General features: G+C 39.0%; 1 long non-coding RNA gene across 1 annotated transcript in view; it reads right to left on the reverse strand.

Moving 5' to 3' along the window:
* The window catches only part of LOC145807735 (uncharacterized), a 47,873-nt gene extending 47,292 nt beyond the window's left edge, over positions 1-581 (reverse strand). The window contains exon 1 of the long non-coding RNA XR_014351090.1: positions 522-581. This is a non-coding gene — a long non-coding RNA (uncharacterized LOC145807735). The remainder of the gene's footprint in view (positions 1-521) is intronic.
* Positions 582-13,897: the final 13,316 nt, after the last annotated feature.

Below are 13,897 nucleotides of genomic sequence, written 5' to 3' on the forward strand. Positions count from 1 at the left end.
GCTAAAAATCTTTCATTATTGGCAGAATCTTACATTAATGTCTCATATCCATCACATTTTACTATAAAATGAACTGAGAATCTACACCAACTAAGATTTCGCATGGCAGCTTGTGCACACACTTAAGATTGCACATGCCTCACCAACTCATCTACTTTATGCCATTTGATTGGTGAGCAGCAAGAATTCTTCCATGGACCAGTATAATAGTTAGTCCTAATGTGGAGGCTCTGGACCACTTTGCAATCTGTATATTGAAGCATCAAAGTGATTACAGAGCTTGTGCAATCTACACTCAAAAATATATATATTTGATTTGATATTGTTTATTTCTCTACATGTTAATCACTTCCAAGAAGTACTCCATCAATGACAAAACAGTACTTCACATCTCTCTTTTCTACATGTTATCTATTCTTTTATTTGTTGAATTGACTCACTATTAAACATTAAGCAGACATCATGTCTTAATAGATTTAGAAAAGTGAGAAATTAAAAACTAGTGATGTTAGTACTTTTACCTTGTTAGTTCTTCTTCTTCTTCTTATTCTTCTTCTTCTCTTTCTTTGAAATGTGAACCTATATTTAATAAGAACAAGTATTGTAATTAATAAGATATGGTAATTGTCAAAAAAGCTTTGATTAAATGATTGCTCACCTCTTAGGATGAAAATGCATGAGATTGTTGTTGATGTGACATTGGCTGAACAGTTACTTGACGATGATGATGCACTAATCATGTTAAATGTCGACATAGCTGTTGAATAACATATGGAACACAATGCTTTTTTAGATATCAAGATAACAAATCTCCTATATTTATTTATGTATTTTACTTTCTTAAAGTTTTTTGTTTATAAATAAAGAGAAGTTGCAGTTTATATTGTTGTCTCAAATTTTAACAGACCCATTGAGCAGGGAAAACACAAAAGAGATCTTACATTACATGCTTCAAAATATAACAAAAATATCCTATTTTATATCAAAGGCCGGCAGTCAGGGTTGTGCTTCATTTTCATGCATAAGAAAGTAATAAAACCCATATATCACACATTCAAAGAATATATATATGCACCCAATTTAGTCACCATTTGATGGGGATTTGGGAGGGGAGCGGTAGATTGGGTACAAACCTAACCTTTGGCATAATTTACACAAAGTGGCTGCCATAAGGTAATATAGACAAATAATCCACAACAAAACATATTGCAGTGGAAAGAAAAATATATTATTAAACCACAAGGATGTCCAAGATATTGATACCTCAAAGTAAGACCCAAATGGTACATCATGCGCCTGTTGTACAGTCTCAAACACCTAATGGAGGAGAACATAGGATGTACAGTGCATTAGTTACAGCAACAATCTAATTTCAGAGCCAAAAAAAATAATAGAAAAATTAATTACAAAAACATATATTGCAGAAAACTAATTGAATTAGGACATAAAATAAGTAGTTGCACCAGCTGTTTCTTATCTGGTGAAAAAACAGCATGCTGCCACTCTGTCATTACTGTATCTGGAGGGCACATAGGACTGTTACACAAGGCCCTCAATTTTATCTCTCTGACTTGGCCATCATATTCATCAGCATCATGCCATAGACCAATCTAAAATTAGCATAAAAGAAAATACAAAATATTTTAGATTAATTAGAAGTAGTTTGTTAAACAGAAATTACAGTCATCCCTAGGGTTTAAATGATTATATATATATATATAAGCATATCATTGAGTTTGAGGGGTTCCTGATAATTTTAACAAATTCACTGCATAATTCGACTCTTGATGTGTAATGCTTGATAGTCCCAACACTGCTACACCGCGATTGATATTGACTCGTCTTCTAATACTACTGTTTAAAACCATGCACTAATCTTTAAGACTGATTTCAATCGTGGACTGTTGCAGAGGGCATGCATAAAAGGTGAAGTTGTCGAAACAAAACTTTTACTATAAGTTATTTTGTGGGGTGCAAAAATTATCAACTTGTAACAGTTTAATGAAAAAGAACAACACCAACTAGAGTAACTAGAAAGTCATAACTATGGTTAGGACAACATATGTGGAGTTTCCAATTAAATGTCCGGCATTAAATTTTGATGTTAAAAATGAAACCAAATATCTTAATGGAGTACAAGCTGAAGATTGAAAACTTCTCAAATTGATCATCATGTGAAAACTATTTATCCAATCGAAAACATAAAATTTCAGAAGACAAATAAACATTATCAACATAAAATCTTGGTACTTACAGTAAGGTTAGTGTCCTTTGGACGGAACGATACTCATTTATAAAATTTGAGTCGTCATTCAACAATAGGTCAAAGAATTGCTCTGCTGTACTTAGGAAAACATCCTGAGGGGAATTAACATAGATAATATTAACACGGAACGTAAAGAAATTAAATACTCAAGGATAGTGCAAAACAATTATACATACATTGTGTATACTAACTAAGGCTTCTTCTTTGATGAAGGGTTGGAACTTCACAGTCTTGGGCACGCTTTCTTCAGTAATCTTAGCCTGGCTTTTGCTGCTTCTAACAAAGCTGCTCTGTGCACGAAGAGCGGACTGTTCCTTCTCCTGTATAACAGTAAGAATAGAACAATCAAAGAAGTTTAATAGCTATTTAAATAGTTCAGGGTCAAAACTTAACAAAAGTAAAGGTACAATGTCAAGGGCAAGGACTTGCAAGGAGCCCTAACCTAATTTAAGCAGAGGAACCATAAGTATCATTTCACATAGTTCAGAAGATTACCAAATATAATTCCACTACTCATATGTACCAAATAAATGGTATATCTCATGTGTAACTAATAATAACTTGAAGGCTGATTTATGAGGATATTCATGTTTGTGCCATCACATTTGATCCTCTATGTCGAGGTGTTTGCTCAAACTTAAAACAAAAATCAATGAAAATCAATGGCAAGTATTAAAAACACTGGTCCCCATGCCACAAAAAGTTCTTTCAGGAAGACCTTGAACTTATTTTTCCTTTTATTCTTGGTAGCTGTCAATTAACAAATAAAGAAAGGTAATATGTTGAAACCAGTTGGTTGATTTTTAAGCAATCATATCGGGTGACAAATTGCTCCTTTTATAAAAAAGGATAATCTCTTTAGGCAATACTCTCATGCCAAAATTCTTTTCAAACTTTCCTTTTTAGAAAAAGACACAGTGCATAAGTTGTGATTTGGCAAGGACCACTACCCAACACCAAAAAATTACAAATCAGAAGTATAACCTGGGTACAGTACTACAGATGCACGAGCCTTGGCCAAAAAAAGAGAAAAAGTAAGTTACAAAAGAGTGACAGTATTGATTTCTATCTGGTATAATTGCAACCAATCATATCAAGACTAGTAATTTCATTCAGAACATGAGGGACGTCGTACGAATTGCACTTCTCAAGTGACAAGATATTGTAGCCAAAAATCTGCAGTTTGATTCCCTTCTCAACATCGAGTAACATAACAGAAAACCAAATTAACCTAGGAGTACACAACTGTGGAGTTCATAATAGAGGTATGGAGTACGTTTTTGTTGTTGTTGATAGATTTTCTAAAGCATCACCTAGGATGTTGGGTTTATTTAACTAATTTGTAGTTCCAAGTCTTCCAAAGAAAAAGCTATAGGTAGGTCCAGGGAGAAGGTCAACTATTGACAACACTTTTAAAGTTCAAACTTAAAACAAGCTCAAAAACACAAAAATCAAAATTTCTGGTCAAGCTTCACAAAATCGCCTGTCCACTTACGAGTTGAAGGACCATTGAGATACTCATGTGAAGGTGCTCCAAAGTAGAAAGGTTGTCTCCTGTCCATGTTGCAGCATACCTCTGGCTACCTATAAACCCAGCTCTGGTAAGAACAAAAGGACGGTTATTTTCATTGCCTAATTTCATGCCTTCATATGTTGATCATGCCATCAGCATCCCATAAACCTACAAAGGACATCAAACATAAATAAATATAAGTTCTAAAGCTTATCATAGTGGCAACCATAAGATGTGAGTGAAGATCTTTATAAAAGTGTAAAACATAAAGCATAAGAATAGAGCTATGGATAATACAATGTGATAATGCGAGTGATTTTGACAACCTCCGAGTTCAATATCACCACGATCCACGTTGGTCCCAGGCATCATCTTTGTTACAGCCTGTGAAGAAACATGCTAAGACCATGAACAAATTAAAAAATATGCAAGCAAGGGAGGAGAGTTCTGAGCATCACCATAAAAACAGCTGGTTCATTCATATCATTCCAAATACCATCAACACCATTAGAAATGAAATCTTTCACTAAACTAGCCCACCACGAACGAGTTTTAGACAGTGTGAAGCCAAGGAAAACACAAGGCCCAGGCCAAACCTCCCCTAAAAAACAGAGTTAAAACTTGAAAATGAGTATCCTTCTTCATGTTTGATCCCTAGGTCAAGCATGAATGTAAAGGCATAAAGTGATCTACCAACAAAAGGCTTTCCATCAGCTGTTTCAATCCAGACATCTTTTTCAAAACCACTATCGTAAACAAAGTATCCTTCTTCATGTTTGATCCCTCGGTCAAGCATCCAGATTGCGTTGAATCCAGTGAGAAGTAGATCTTTCGCTAAGGATTTTGGATCTGGAAAGCGGTCCAGCTAGGGCGCCAGGACCAACCGATAACAAGGCCGATCATGACAGCGAGCCAAATCGGGACTGAGGAGAGTAAAACGTCAAGGAATGTCTCGGTGAGGCTTGGTGTAGCACGCTCGCGAGGGACCCCGCACTACACGCTACAGTTTGGACTCGATTTTGTTTGCGGTTCTAAATCTGAACCAAAGAGTCCAAATCCGGCAAATCATTTTGAGAAACAGATTTTTTTGAAAGAAGTGCCAAACATGGACTACTTTGCCAGATACAGAGTCGCCACCTAAATGTTTTAATGGGAGAATTTAGGAAACCCTGACTCGGTGCCAAAGGCCACGTGTCCGTCATCACCAAAGTTGTCTCGGCTCGGGAACTTGGGTACGATCGGGGAAGGTCAGCTATGAGCACCCCCTCTCGCCCGATCCTAAGATCGGCCTCTACTAACCATGATATCCGATTTTGAAAATGTTACGTGTTCTTATTCCGGTTATTAGCCTAGAATTACTATGTTATGCGCATAGCACAAAAGTATAGACTAGATTGCCTAATTTGGGAATAAGCGTCGCATATCCGTTTGTTTTGAAAAACACTTTGGAATTTGCTACTCGCAAGTAGGCTAAAATGCGGATTTCAATGAGTTTTTCCAACTCAGACGATCCAACCTTCACCCACAGGCATTCAAACAGTTTATCACATAAGCATCTAGCCACATGGTAAGCATGCTGTCATGATAGCATTCACACGCATGCGATATGCTAAAGCATGAAAATACTTACATCGTACTTCGTGCCAAAACAATAAACTAGTTAGCCAACATGCATGGTCCTAGTTCATGTCAAATTGACTAATGCAACACATACAGGATGCAATTAGAGTAGGCTCGGCTAACCTAAACATGGCATATGAAATGCAATCAATTGATGCACGTATTTAATTTGGAATTGAAGTACAAATGCAGTTAGCATGATGTACCGAGCCCGGTGCATGCAAGACAAATGTATGGATGCACGCATGCATAGCATAAGGTATGCTAATTTAAACATGCCCTAATCTACCTTCATAAGCAGATAAATAAAAGGGAAGAAAGAAGTGGGGATTGGAAGACATACACACACACGCACCCACACGCACCCACACTTATTACAGATTCGCCCTCGCCCGGAGGGACCAAATAAATATTACAGATAATTAACCTACTAATTAGCTAAGCAAATTAACTAATCTAGGGAAAATAGATAAACCGCCTCGGGAAGAGAGCCCAATGCAATGCATGCTCGATCCTGCTCGGAAGTACACTGCCATGCGCAAGCTGCCTCTATTTTCCCTGCTATACTCCTCTGAAGACTGCCAAAGTCTCAGGATGTGCCTACTGGATGTTGAGGAGTGCCACCGGCTGGAGGGAATCATCACCGGCTGTGATTTGGTGTCCATCGGCACACAATGAATCCATCGGCCACCTATTTATTGCCGGTCGGCACTCTATGCAGTCGATCGGCAAGAAGTTCCTGCAGAACCTGTTTGACAGCAGCAGAGGACAGGACTTTGCATGGCAATGCAATTCAAGCCATATATGCACCAATCATGTCCCTTATCATGTGAGTGAGTCAAAGGGACATGCTCCTTGGTTCTCGGACCATCAATCGCGCATTTCCATGCATGATGGCCCAAGGGACCAAGTGTGCACATTTTGATGTCAAATGCAATGCAAACCAACAAACCAAAGCCCAATTCCTATCACTAGATCAAGGAACAAGACATGCATGCTAGATGCAATGCAACCTAGGCATGCAAGCTAAGGATGCAACACGGGAATGCAAGATGTACATGCAAGCATGCAAACAAACATGCAAGGTAAGCATGCAAGCAAGCAAAGGATGGACTTAAGCATGATTTAGGAAGCTCTAATTAGGCCCAAAACAGTGGCCATAAGTGCTATGAAATGAGGACTAAACACACATACACACATGCACATGTTAAAGGGCTAACACTCAAGCACAAAAGGGAAACTCTCAAGCACACTTGAAAGTGGCATATAGATAACCTAGCATCTATAGTGAACACCTGGAAAGACATGCTGTAGGTAATTATGTTTTCCTTCCTTTCCATTTTATATAATTTAATATTAACCCTAAATAGAAATTAGCTATTTCATTAATTTCATTTTGACCCACAAAATTTGGCACTTTTATATTTCATTCCTTGCTAACATTAAATTATTTATTTATTTATTTATTTAATCACTAAAATGAGATATGAAATTCACAACTGAATTGGTTAAGGTTAATTTATTGAATCAAACAAGTTTATAATTTTGCCTATAAAAGCATGATATATGCTATTCATGTTTGTATTTTTCATCAAAAATGCTAATAGTTGTAATCAATTTAATCAAAATAAGATAAAATATAAGGACCAAAACGACACAATGATTAAAATATAGAAAGTATTAGTGTAATTTGTCCTTTCTTAATTCTTGGGTTATTTACTAAGGGTTAGGCTTAGCTCCAATCCTCATATGGTGGGTATTTTTCGAGCTCGTGGTTTCAATAATCCGAATCACTCATCTTCTATAGCCCTTTGTGTATATCGTTAATGAAAAAAATTGAATCAAACCGAAAATTGTAACTTGTTCATTTTATTGCGCTTGTTTCTAATGAAACGACAAATCTGTTTTTAAAATAAACCATCTATTTTTTTAAACAAGTGCAATAAAAAATGAGAACTTTATAACTATCAAATCAATCTAATCATATATATATATATTGATGACCCAATGTTTAGGCTAACTTACGCACACCTCAACTAATTTTATTTAAATATAATAGGATTATTTACCAATAAATCTCTTCTCACAAATAGTTATACCAATCAGTCTCAACTTTAAACTTTTGATCCAATAACTCCTACTGGTGGAGAGATTTATTCCTTTTGATCCTATTTTCCATGTATGGCGTTGTAGTATGGACGATTATACTGTTCATTTTGTTGATTTGGACGTGTTTCAAATGATGTTTTTTAACTCATACATCCAGCAGACGAAAACAAACAACTCCACATAACAATTCTCTCTTTGCCTCTCTGTAGACATCCCATTTTTAACAAACCTTAAGACTTAGACGTCATCGATTGAGCGCTCGGTGATTGCGCATGTTGTGCTCATTCAGAGGTTACAGAGTCTCGGCTGAGAGCCTTGCCTCCGGACTTCGGGACTCTTTTGTGCTTTGACTCGGTTTGCGAACCAGGTTTTGTTTTCTCTTCCCGAAGGGAAGGAGAGGTCTCATAGACCATCTCTCAATGGCCGTAGGCTACTTTTCATGGTCGCAGGTCACTGTTCCCGTTTGGAGACCAGTTTTCGGTTTTCAGAGCCGTCGGCCGTGTGCCTCGATTCGGGACCGTTTGACTTTCTCCGTTTGGCATGGTTTTTGGTACACACCTTGTTTCCTATCTCTACAGGGACACTGTGGCCTGGGAGACCACCTTTATGGTCGCACGCCACTTTCGATGCTTAACAGCATGTTTTCGGGGCACCCGGCTGCGCGTTTTGGCCCCCGAACCCTCGTTTTGCATCCGTCTAGGTTCATTTTTGGCATGGACCCTCTTTTCATTGTTTGGAAGGTGGTACTAGGGTGGGAGACCACCTTTTCTTCTTGGAGACCACCATTCTCTTCGTCGGCTGGTTTTCTTGATAGGAGGCTGGCCTCCTTGGTTTTTGATCCACATTTACTGGTCTCCCACCATACCACTTGCTTGCATTTCATGTGGAGACCACCCTAGGAGGCTACCGACCACTTGAACTTTTTGACCCTGGTCAGCCGACCAAGGCAAGTGCTCGGCCGACCACTTGAACTGGTCGGCCTACCTCTCTCAGTCTTGTCTCAGTGAGTTGATTCTAGCTATGCCAGCTGGGAGGCACAGACTGGATCCTCCATAAACGTGTATGGAGGATCTTCCACCTTGGTTTGAAGCTTCTTGGAGAAGCTTTAGTCCCTCTTGTCTATAAAGGAAGGCCTCCTCTTCCTTTGCAAGGGTTCTGAATTTAGCTAAAGCATACACACATATATCTCCCCCTTGTCTCTATATTTTGCGTTCAAAAGTGCTAAGTTCTTGCCCCTTTGCATACTACCTCTTAGCCTAACACCTCTAACACCAACCTAAGCTTCTTGGAGGGTCTTGAGAGGTCCTAAGGAGCTACATTTTTGGTCCATAAGCTGCTGGAGTTGCTAAGCTACAAGGGTAACACCCTATTCCCTCTTTTGAGTTTTATTTTGCTCCATCTTTTAGCCATACTTTCAAGCATTTTTTAGCTTTGTTTTAAACTGAAAAAAGTCTTATTTTGAGGTCCTTAACATGTTTGTTTAAGATCATTTTTCTGTTGGGGGTCATCTACCCCCTCGCATGCTTCATTTCACCTTGTTTTGAGCCATGCATTACGGCCTTTGTTTTCACCTTTGTTTGCCCTTTTGACCACTGAAATCCAAAGGATTTTCAGTGGTTATTACGTGTTTTTGAGAGCCAAAATCAGAGAGGGGTGACCCTCTCTCTCCTTGTTTTGATTTCTAGCATATTTGGCCTAACAAAGGAGCCCTTATTTGCATACTTCCAAGCCATGTTTCAATCCATTTTTGGTGAGTTTTAGGACCTGCATAGAATCTTTCCAGAGCTTGTTTTTCCATATTGGGTGTCCATCTTGCATGTGTAGAATAACCTTCTTCATAGCCTATCAAAGGAGCATGTCATTCTTGCATGCATTGATCATGTTTCAGTGGGTTTTTGGGCTTTATTTGGCATGTCATGTCTCTAAGTTTTTTTGGTTTAGGAACCTCTTGAATGCTTCATATACTTGTAGTGTAAACCCTCTTCACTGGCTTGTATTGCATACTATTTTGGTCTTTGATTCTAGCACTTTTTGGCCATGCCTTAAACTGATTTTGTGCAAATTTTGGACTGCCTTAGCTCTATTTTTAAGCCTCATGGTCGAATGATGCTTGCTATGCATGGTTGTAATGTAATACCCTTACCTAGCCTTGAGTTTTGAAGCCTATTGCATGCTTATACTGAGGTGTTTTCATGTTTTGGGGCCATTGAGCATGTCATTTCAGAGCCTATACTTGTGCCATATTCCCATGTTTTCCATTCTTTAAACGTGTTTGAGAGTTGTGCATGAATACCTCATTTACGGACCATTGCATGAGCTTCATTTCTATTCATTTTGAGCCATCATTTTAGACCATCTTCCCACTGTCTTGGACCTGCATAGGGACTGTTTGGGGCTGGTTGGGTCATTTGAGCATTGCTTTGTGTACCTCTAGTGTAATGCACTTCACTAGTTTTGGTATCCGAGCCATCTAGCATGTATTGTATAAGGTGTTTACATGATTCGGGACTATCTTGCATGTGATTTCAGAGCTGGAAAATGTGTGATTGTATGCCATATTTCATCCCTTGCCATGCTTTGGTAGAGTTGCATTTGGTGCCTTAGGTTTGGTCCCTTGCATTTGTGCATGTTTGCATGTGTTTTTGTTGCCTTATTTCATCATGTTTGGCTACTAATTTGAGTGTGGCTGAGGCCCATTCATTTTAGTTTAAGTCCATCTCGCATTGTGTATGCCATGTCCATGTTGTCGCATGCTTGATCGTCGCATTATGTATGCCTTGATTATGCCTTTGTGTATGTCCATCGTCATATGTGCGTTGTGTATGCTATATAGCGTCATGTGCATTGAGTATGCCATTCGTAGTTCATAGCATTGCGTATGCTAGTTGCACCTTTGCATGTCATTCCTTTCATGTTTGCATGTCTTAGTTGCATTTCGTTTAGGATTGCATGCTAGTCGTTGCATTTGTATATGCCATGCCATATTATTTGTTGCATTGTGTTCGGGATAGGAGTTAGTCCAAACACAGGAAACGCGGGATGTTTCGTACTCAAAGTGACGAAACATACCTCGATTCCTGGGTCACCAACACTCTTGACCATCCATGATGGAGTTGTTGGTTTTAGTTGTTTATATGTGCATTCATGTCCCATTGAGTCGTACAATCCGACTCCTCGGCCATCATGCATCGAGATACGTGATTGGTGGCACCAGGACCAAGGACTACACTCCTTGGAGCTTGCGCAATGATGGGGAGAGTGGTCATGCACACATATGTTGAAAATACTTTGCCATGCCCCCTTTCTCGCTCTCTATTGCAGCAAACTGGAAACCAGCATCAAAACCTAGTCAGCAGCCTTCTGGAGCTTTGTGCAGTGTTCTAGAACCAGTTGCAAACAAAGGCAAATCGGGGCATCGCGATGGATTTCCTGACAAGGCAACTCGAACATGCATGCATCCATTGTCTTCTAAAACAGAGCCGAGGTAGCCCGCATTCATTTAGTTTACTTGCTTACTTAGTTAATTTATTAATTAATTAATGTTGTGTAATATTTAGCTACAATTTGTGATTCATTTCGGTTGTGTAATAACTAGTTTAATTAGTTTAGATTAGCTAGTCGGTGTTGTATTATTTATTCGGACCCTCCGAGAGAGGGCAATGTTGTAATAAGTGTGCGTATGTGTGATGTACGTCTTCCAACCCCACGTCTTTCTCCCTTTTATTTACCAGCTTATGATGGTTAGTTTTGGGGCATGTTTCAATTAGCATCTATATGTTCGCATGTTTGCATTCATTCATCTGTATCGCATGCACCGGACTCGGCGCATCATGCTAACTGCATTGTATTTCAATTCCAAGTTGAATACATGTATCGATTGTTGCATCTCATATGCCATCTTAGAATTGCCGAGCCTATTGTAGTTGCATTTTTGCATGTATTGCATTAGGCATTCTTAGCATAATTAGGATTCATGCATGATTTCTAATTAGCTTCTTTCTTTGGCTCGGAGTACTTGGTAAGTGTTTATGCTTTAGCAACCTTGCATATGTGTGAGTGACTGCCATGATAGCATGCTTACCATGAGGCTATGTACTTATGTGATATAACTGCCTGAATGCCTGTGGGTGAAGGTTGGATTTTTTGAGTTGGAACAATTCATTGATTGCGAGTTCTAAGCCCATTTGAGAGTGGCAAATCACCATATTTTCTAAGCCCACATGAGGGTGGCAAAATCCGCATTTTAGCCTACTTGCAAGTAGCAAACCGCTTTCACAAACAAACATGAAATGTTTTGTTCCAACTCAAACGATCCAGTCTATACTTGTATGTTGTGTGCATCACATAGTAATTCTAGGCTAATAACCGGAATAAGAGCACATAATGTTTTCAAAACTCGATATCATGGTTAGTAGAAGCCGATATTTGATCGGGCGAGCGGGGGTGCTCACGAAGTGACCTTCCCCAATCGTACCCACGTTCCCGAGCCGAGGCAACTTTGGTGATGACGGACACGTGGTCTTAGGCACGAGTCAGGGTTTCCTAAATTTTCCCAAAATAAAATATTTAGGTGGCGACTCTGTATCTGGCAAAGCAGTCCATGTTTGGCACTTCTATCTAAAAATCAATTTTTCAAAACGATTTGCTGGATTTGGACTCTTTGATGATTCATCGGTCTTGCATTGCACTCCGCGAGATTAGATACAGGACCGTGACATTGAGTTCAAACTGTAGTATGCCCCAATGAACAAAACGGGATTCCCTCTCGGGATGTTCGGGGACGTCTGCACTCTCTCTCTCTCTCTCTCTCTCTCTCTCAAATTCTCTCTCTATCCATTAATGGCTATTCCATTGTAATTCTTATTCTCACAAACGTGCTCGTGAATTATGCTTAGGACAACCCTACAATCATAACCCCAACACCAATTTTCAATGGCATCTTATGTCATGACCTGAACCCGCCCCTGTAGGTTAAGGTCATAACCGGCCAGTAATCATAAGATTACCTACAGCCTCAAACCTAATTAAACATGTTTCAATAGAAATAAAGGGGCCAAAACGGAAGAAGACTTAGAAATTTTGTCCATTGAGTTGTGCTTACATGGCATACCAAAACAATGTCATAATAACTCACACCATAACCAAAATAAACAACTTGTTCATCCATCCAGGATCATACAAATACATAACCAGCCGAACAAAAGTTCTACATACATAGGTAGTCCAATACCAAAGTAGCAAAAATGGGAAGACAAAAGAATAAAAACGAAGTCTCATGCGTGAGACAATCGGGCTGACTTCACAAAAACTTGGATTCTCTCACATCCTCCACTGGGTTCACTGAGGTTGGGTTTGGATATCTCTTTGCTCACCTATATCCATATAGATAAGAGTGAGCGAAAGCCCAGTGAATAATACCAAGGTAAAGAGGTTATATGAATGAAATTCTCTAATAAGTAATATTCTTGTTAAACACATCAAACGGCCTTGGGCCCATTTATACTCTTATCAAATATGTATAACGGCCTCAGGCCCAAACATATCAAATGGGCTTTGGCCCATCATATCAAACGGCCTCGGACCCAATTCATTCATATCAAACGACCTCTGGCCTAATTCAATCAGATCAAACGACCTCTAGCTCAATTCACTCTTATCAAATGGCCTCTTGCCCATTAATGCACATTTCACATTTGCAATCATAATCATATTTGTAGTCAAACAACCTTAGGCCCAATTCATTTGTATTCAAACGGCCTTGGGCCTAATTCAAACATATCAAATGGCCTCAGGCCCAATTCAAACATATCAAACGGTCTTGGGCCCAATTCAAACATATCAAATGGCCTTGGGCCCAAATCATGTTTCTTACAGAGCCTTCTATAAAAATTAGGCATATAGAATTCTCATTCATAACTCCAGTCAACAGATCCATGAAGCTTAAACAGAAGTAGCATTTGAAAAGTAACATACTTGAAAATATCTTTACTAAGATATTACTCACAGTGTTTTGCCGATGGATTTGCTCTTGCGGTTGACCCTGCACATTTCATGACATATTAGGTCACAAGCGATTCAATCCGTTCTTAATTTTATTTATTTCTCTTAGGTCCCTTTTTTATCCTTTTAGTTCATTTACAATGCTCAATGAATGCCTAAGAGTGCCTAGAAATGAAAGAGAACATAAAACGAAACATGAAACAACTTTTTGAAATTTCTAAAACAGGGCTCTCCGCTTGAGCGCAACTTTGGTCGCTCGAGCGGCTTGCAAAGCTCTGTATAAGCACCGATTGCACGAATTTTATGCACAAGTGAGATTTCTGATGCTCGAGTGAGAAGTCTTGCAAAACAGGGTTCGCTCGAGTGTAAGGTCTGCCGCTCGAGCCACA

Source organism: Camellia sinensis, chromosome 14 (assembly GCF_055761805.1).
Source record: "Camellia sinensis isolate YWXY chromosome 14, ASM5576180v1, whole genome shotgun sequence".
In the NCBI taxonomy this organism is placed as follows: domain Eukaryota; kingdom Viridiplantae; phylum Streptophyta; class Magnoliopsida; order Ericales; family Theaceae; genus Camellia; species Camellia sinensis.